The sequence below is a fragment of the Theropithecus gelada genome, chromosome 19 (assembly GCF_003255815.1).
Source record: "Theropithecus gelada isolate Dixy chromosome 19, Tgel_1.0, whole genome shotgun sequence".
Classification (NCBI taxonomy): domain Eukaryota; kingdom Metazoa; phylum Chordata; class Mammalia; order Primates; family Cercopithecidae; genus Theropithecus; species Theropithecus gelada.
Genome location: NC_037687.1, coordinates 10,735,263 through 10,742,675, shown reverse-complemented (window position 1 = coordinate 10,742,675; position 7,413 = coordinate 10,735,263). Strand labels below are relative to the sequence as shown.

The following is a 7,413-nucleotide window of genomic DNA, read 5'->3' as shown; positions in this document are numbered from 1 at the left end:
AGACTCCGTCTCAAAAAAAAAAAAAAAAAAAAAAAAAAGAAAATTAGCCGGGCGAGGTGGCGGGCGCTTGTAGTCCCAGTTACTTGGGAGGCTGAGGCAGGAGAAGGGCGTGAACCCGGCGGGGCGGAGCTTGCAGTGAGCCGAGATCGCGCCACTGTACTCCAGCCTGGGGCACAGAGCAAGACTCCGTCTCAAAAAAAAAAAAAAGAAACATATAGAACTTCTTACGAGAGGAAAAAATATATTATCTATGTCATCCCACCAGGCTGTTGCAGAAATCCCAATAAATGATGAGACCTAACAACTGTTTAGCACTACGTGCCAGGCACTGTCCTAAGCACTTCGCATTTGTCACTGGTTGTTGAGCTCTTGCAGCAATCCTACAAGCTGGGTACTAGTACTGCCCCGCTTTGCAAATCAAGAGTGGGATGTGAGCTACTGAGAACAGGACCCTTGTCTGCCCATTCCCCACGGAACACCCAGCTCCCCAGCAGTGCCTGGCACATGGCAGGCGCTAAATGCATGCTTGTTTGCCACATAAATGGGGCAGAGTGACTGGGTCATTTCTTGCACAACTCCAGGGGGCGCCATTCACATTGTGTTCTGTCTATAGGCACCATGAATGGGTCCCTCTGTGCCACGGCAGCCTTGATGACCTAGGGACGGAAAAAGACAAACCCAGGAGTCAAACCCAGGCAGTTGACTTGACAGCATTTGTGGAAAGAAAATAACCCTAGGCCTCTTGTTTCCTTACTGATAGAAAGTTCCACCAATGGAACTGATAGAAAGTTTCCTTACTGATAGAAAGTTCCACTGGCCGGACACGGTGGCTCACTCCTGTAATCCCAGCACTTTGGGAGGCTGAGGTGGGAAGATCACAAGAGGCCAGGAGTTCGAGACCAGCCTGGCCAACATGGTGAAACCCAGTCTCTACTAAAAATACAAAAATTAGCTGGGCGTGGTGGTGCACATCTGTAGTGCCAGCCACTCGAGAGGCTGAGGCATGAGAATCGCTTGAGACCGGGAGGCGGCAGCTGCAGTGAGTCAAGATCGCGCCACTATACTCCAGCCTGGGCGACAGAACGACTCTGTCTCAAAAAAAAAAAAAAAAAAAAGGGCCGGGCACAGTGGCTCATGCTTGTAATCCCAGTACTTCGGGAGGCCAAGGTGGGTGGATCAGTTGAGGTCACGAATTCAAAACCAGCTTGGCCAACATGGTAAAACCCTGTCTCTACTAAAAATACAAAACTTAGTTGGGTGTGGTGGCACACACCTGTGATCTCAGCTACTCAGGAGGCTGAGTCAGAAGAATTGCTCGAACCCAGGAGGTAGAGGTTGCAGGGAGATGAGATCGTGCCATTGCACTCCAGCCTGGGCAACAAAAGTAAGACTCTATCTCAAAAAAAAAAAAAAAAAAAAAAGAAAGTTCCACCAGACATCTGCCCAAAACCCTAGTCCCTCCCATGCTCCCACCTCCCATAAACAGCCAAGACATGGATTTGGTCTAAGGTTATTTCCTGGTGTTTTGAGGGTCCCCAAGGAGAAGCAAAGGTATGCAAATAAATTGTAAATAAATACACATATGTTGGAATGCTCCTCACTAACAAAAAGTTTGGAGACCACTGCATTGCCCTGTATCACCCTACCTCTGATGATACCACCTCCCCTGCTCAAAAGCCTGCACCATCAACATTTACATCTCCTAAAGGGCTGGACACAAAATGATTTTGGGTGGCCCATGCAAAACCATTTATTACTTTCCTAACTAGGTATGCATTAATTTTTATTTCTTTTTTTAGACAGGGTCTCGCTTCGTCACCCAGGCTGGAGTACAGTGGCTCAATCACGGCTCACTGCAGCCTGGACCTCCTGCCCCAGACTCTCAAGGAGCTTGGGACTACAGGGGCATTGCACTTCAGCCCAGGTGACAGAGCAAGACTCCACCTCAAAAAAAAAAAAAAAAAAAAAATCGAGTGTTCACTATGCATCAGGTGCTGCAGTGTGTTAGCGGCTTCCCATGTGACCTCATTCAACCCTCACAAGAAGCCTGTGAAGTTTCAGGCATCCTCGTCCTACCTGTTTCACAAGTGGGGGCCCTACTGCTAAGCGCCTCGTTTGAGGTTAAACTAGGATTTCAAGAGCTGGGTGTGAATTCAGGAGGTCTGATTCCAGAATGGGTACTCCTTACCACCGCCCCACGCTAACCACCACCCCACACTTTGTAGGGGAGAGGAGGACAACTGAGGTTCGGGAAACAATGGCTTGGAAAGTTCAAAAACTGTTCAAATAACTAACCTGTATCCCTTACAACCCATGCCCAGTTCTGCACCAAGCTTTTTTTTCTCCTTTTTCTCTTTTTTTTTTTTTTTTGAGACATTCTTACTCTAGTACCCAGGCTGGAATGCAGGGGCGCAAGAATGGTTCACTGCAGCCTCCACGTCTCTGGTTCAAGCAATCCTCCCACCTCAGCCTCCTGAGTAGTTAGGACCACTGGCACATGCCACTACACCCAGCTAATTTTTATATATTTTGTAGAGGTGAGGTCTCACTATGTTGCCCAAGTTAGTCTCAAATTCCTGGGCTCAAGCAATTCCCCCACCTCAGCCTTCCAAATTGCTGGGATGTCAGGTGTGAGCCACTGCACCCCACCCTGCACCGAGCCTTTTACACATATGGTCACGTGATCTTCCACAGGACCCCGCCCCCCTCATTCAATCCACAGAATTTCTCTAAAGACCTACTATGTGTCAGGCCCAGAGTACTCTGGGGTCAGCCAGGCAGACACAACCCCAGCTCTCACGGTGCTGGGGGTGACAGCTACACCGGAAAGGACCAAGGTGATGCGTGAGTATAGCTGAGGGGAACAATGGCTAGTCCCAGGTGGCCAGGGAAAGTCAAAATACACTCCTGGCGCGGTGGCTCACACATGTCGTCCTAGCACTTTGGGAGGCCGAGGTGGGTGGATCACCTGAGGTCAGGAGTTTGAGACCAGCCTGGCCAACATGGTAAAACACCATATTTACTAAAAATACAAAAATTAGCCAGGCGTGGTGGCGGGCACCTGTAGTCCCAGCTACTCAGGAGGCTAAGGCAGGAGAATCGCTTGAACCCAGGAGGCAGAGGTTACAGTGAGCGGAGATCGGGACACTGAACTTCAGCCTGGGCGACAGGCAAGACTCTCTCAAAAACAAAATACAATCCTACACATATCCTCCCTGATTTTGAGGGCCCCTCTTTCAGGCAGCCCCCGTGATCTCTGGCTACCACCGATCCCCTGCCTGTCCGCTGTGTCCCTCTCACAGCGCAGGTCAAGAGCATTAAATGACAGGTCAAGAGGGTTTGTTCCCACGTTGACCACCCGATCCCCTCCAAGAATGCAGAGGTTCCAGGATCCAACCCCCCGACCATCCAACACTTAGTAGGACCTCAAGAAGTTATTTGCTGAACAATGAGGGAGACTGAACCAGACAGTAACAGCGCTTCCCACTTGCCAGGAACCATTTTACAGGCTTTTACCAACTGCATTTGGGAGATTACCCCCTTTCACAAAGGAGCTTTCACAAAGGAGGAAAACTAAGAGGTTCAGAGAGGTTAAGCACTTCCCTAAAGTGACAGTGTGCTAAGTGACTGACAGCACCAGGAATCAAGCTTAATGCACCCTATCAATCCAAACTGAAAACTTGTTTCAAATTCCTGCGAAGTGGCTTTTCCGCTTACTCCCTTTCTACTTTCCCCAAGGAGACACTGACCAAAAAAAAAAAAAAAAAAAAAATCAAGACTGGTGTCTTCAAGATCCGGACAAAAACACTCGCCTAAAAGGTCCACGTTGAAAATAAAAGCCTTAATCTGAAAAACCAATTGGGAAGGAGGAAAAAGGATGCAAAAGAAAAGCAATGCTTTTACACAGCAAAGGATTTCCACCGTGCTCCCTTACTTGCCGCCGACCCCATCCCCAACCCCAATTCCGGGCAAACATTTTGAAGTCACTAACTGAAAGTCATTGGGGGAGTCCTTTACCTTTCCTTGAAAATCTGGAATGACGCGTCTTTAAGACAATTTGAGGTCGGCTAGCCCAAGGGGGCCGCTAATGCCCGTGTCCGGCCGACGCCGGACATATCTGGAGGTTTGGCTACTGAGCCCAGATCGTAGCTTCGCCAAAAAGGCAACATTCGGGTCGGACCCCTTACCACGCAGCCAGAAAAGCCCCAACGCCTGCCTATTGTTGGAGCCGCTGCAATTGGGAGGGCTACTGTAGGGGTGCCGGGCGAGGGGGGCGAGCTTTGTCCGGCGACCCCGGCGAGAGCGCGCGCAGAGAGGATCGCGCGGCCTCCACGCGGCCCGGGCCCCCCACCCACCCCGCCGCTCCGCGGGGACCGCCGCTGCCGCGGCCTCGCGACGCTGTGGCCTTCCCCACGAGCGCGGTTGCCGGCGGCGCTTCTTGACCCTCGGGCGCCGCCGTACCCCGGTCCCGCACAGGGCGCGCCGGCGGCCCCCTCCCCCCTCGGCGCCCCGGCTCCATTCAAACCGCCCTCCCTGGCCCCGCGCCGCGCTGCCCCCGCGGCCCGCGTTCCTTACCGGGAGCCGCCGGCGCCGTCGCCTTCCCGGCGCCGCCCCCGCCCCTCCGCGCGGGGCCGGGGGCAGAGTGGGCGTCTCGCTTCTCCTCACGAAACAAAGAAGCCGCCGCAGCCGCCAAGCGAGGGGAAGCCTCGCGCGCGCGCCCGACTGCCTCGGCCACCGCCCCCCCTTCACACACACGCGCGCCGCCCGCGCCCCCGCTACGCGCGCGCTCGCCGGCTCCCCTCCCCCACAGCACCGCGGCGGCCTCTACAGCTTCCGCCGCCTGCCCAGTCTTGTGCGCGCGCCAGCCCGCCCTTCCGCTCCCCCCGCGCGTGCGCGCCCGCTCCTGGGCTGACAGAGGTGGGCGTGGTCCGGAGGAAGCACGCGCGTCCCGTGCACCGCCCCACTCGGGCTGGGAGGCCTCGCGCCTGCGCACGGGCAGCTTCGCCCTCCGCACGCCGCGCGTCCTGACGCACGGGAGCATGCGCAGAGCGGGCGCCACTGCGGCGGCGACGGCGGTGGCGGTGGCGGCGGGGCAACTGGGGGATGGGATCCCGGTGGCCGTGGGATCCATGGGGAAAGGAGGTTCCTGAGGCTTGGAAATAGGAACCCTGGACCGTAGGACCGGCCGCCTGGGCCAAGACCGGGCAGTGGTTTTCGGCGGACCAAGGGCGCGCTTGGGAACCGCTTTGATCCCTGATCTGGGGCGGCAAGGCCTGTTTGGGGAGCTAGGCGGGGCCCGACCGTGGCCGCCTTCTCTGCAAAACCTCCCGACTGCCGTTAATTAGCTTAGCAAATATTTATTGATCTGCTACTGTATCTCAGCCACCGTGGAGCCCACGGTCTAGTGGGGGAGGAGGACAAGAAGCAAGATTAAGGAAAAGAGTGCAGTGTGAGAGGCTGAACTTGGTGGCTCACGCCTGTAATCCAGCACTTTGGGAGACCGAGGCGGGCGGATCACCTGAGGTCAGGAGTTAGAGACCAGCCTGACCAACACGGTGAACCCCGTCTCTACTAAAAATACAAAAATTAACCGGGCGCGGTAGGCCACGCCTGTAATCCCAGCATTTAGGGAGGCCTAGGCTGGTGGATCATGAGGTCAGGAGATCGAGACCATCCTGGCTAACACGGTGAAACCCCGTCTCTAGTAAAAATACAAAAAATTAGCCGGGCATGTTGGCAGGCGCCTGTAGTCCTAAACTACTCAGGAGGCTGAGGCAGGAGAATGACGTGAACCCGGGAGGCGGAGCTTGCAGTGAGCCGAGATTATAACGTCGCACTCTAGCCTGGGCAACACAGCAAGACTCCGCCTCAAAAAAGAAAAAAAGAGGCCAGGCACGGTGACTCACACCTGTAATCCCAACTTTGGGAGGCCAAGGCAGGCAAATCACAAGGTCAGGAGTTCAAGACCAGCCTGACAAATATGGTGAAACCCTGTCTCTACTAAAAATACAAAAATTAGCTGGCATGGTGGCAGACGCCTATAATCCCGGCTACTCAGAAGGCTGAAGGAGGAGAATTGCTTAAACCCCGGAGGGCGAGGTTGCAGTGAGCCGAGATCGCACCATTGCACTCCAGCTGGGGTGACAGAGCAAGACTGCACCTCCAAAAAACAAAAAAAATTGGCCGGGCTCAGGCCTGTAATCCCAGCACTTTGGGAGGCCGATACAGGCAGATCACGAGGTCAAGAGATGGAGACCATCCTGGCCAACATGGTGAAACCCCGTCTCTACTAAAAATACAAAAATTAGCTGGGCATGGTGGTGGGCACCTATACTCCCAGCTACTCGGGAGGCTGAGGCAGGAGAATCGCTTGAACTCAGGAGGCAGAGGTGAGGTTGCAGTGAGCCGAGATCACCCCACTACACTCAAGCCTGGTGACAGAGTTGACAGAGGGAGACTCCGTCTCAAAAAAAAGAAGAGAAAGAAAGAAAGAAAGGAGGGGGAGGGAGGGAAGATGACCTCTTGCCCTCAAATCTGGGCCTCAAGGTGATTTTCCAATTAGCTGGGCGTGGTGGCATGTGCCTGCAGTCCCAGCTACTTGGGAGGCGGAGGTAGGAGAATCTCTTGAACCCAGAAGGCACAGGTTGCCATGAGCCGAGATCGTGCCACTGCACTCCAGCCTGGTGACAAAGCGAGATTCTTGTCTCACAAGAAAAAAAGAAAAGAAGGTGATTTCCCTAAACCTAGCAGTGAGATATACAGTTCAGAAAACAATTTTTCCAAGACAGAAACTCAGCGTAATAGTTTTATTTTGGCCGGTAGCTGTGGTTTTAACACAATTCAGGAAATACCCAGCATTTCACATTATGTTTATACTAAGCATACCCCTTCTACCAACTACATATGGAAACCTGACTGCCCACACTTGTCAGAAATTTTGTGTTTTATTTTAGCCTTTTTTTTTTTTTTATCTTAAGTTGAATTTATTAAGCTCTTCTAAGATTCTGGCTCTGAATTATGGCACTTTGGGTCTCCATCAAGAGTAATCATCAAACTGGGCACGGTGGCTCATGCCTGTAATACCAGCACTTTCGGAGGCCGAGGTAAGAGGATCGCCTGAGCCCAGGAGTTTCAGACCAGCCTGGCCAACATAGGGAGATGAGACGGTATCTCTAGAAAACTTTTAAAAATGAGCAAGGTTCGGCTGGGCGCGGTGGTTCAAACCTGTAATCCCAGCACTTTGGGAGGCCGAGACGGGCGGATCACGAGGTCAGGAGATCGAGACCATCCTGGCTAACATGGTGAAACCCCACCTCTACTAAAAAATACAAAAAACTAGCCGGACGAGGTGGCGGGCGCCTGTAGTCCCAGCTACTCTGGAGGCTGAGGCAGGAGAATGGCGTGAACCCGGGA

The 7,413-nt window shown here is 53.5% G+C and overlaps 1 protein-coding gene across 3 annotated transcripts in view; it reads right to left on the bottom strand.

Moving 5' to 3' along the window:
• SMARCA4 (SWI/SNF related, matrix associated, actin dependent regulator of chromatin, subfamily a, member 4) overlaps positions 1 to 5,074 on the bottom strand; it is a 100,977-nt gene extending 95,903 nt beyond the window's left edge. The window contains exon 1 of one of the 3 annotated variants that reach the window (XM_025365715.1): positions 4,576 to 5,074. The gene's annotated coding sequence lies outside the window, so the exon portion shown is untranslated. The remainder of the gene's footprint in view (positions 1 to 4,575) is intronic. The other 2 variants (XM_025365717.1, XM_025365716.1) reach the window with 2 other exon arrangements.
• Positions 5,075 to 7,413: the final 2,339 nt, after the last annotated feature.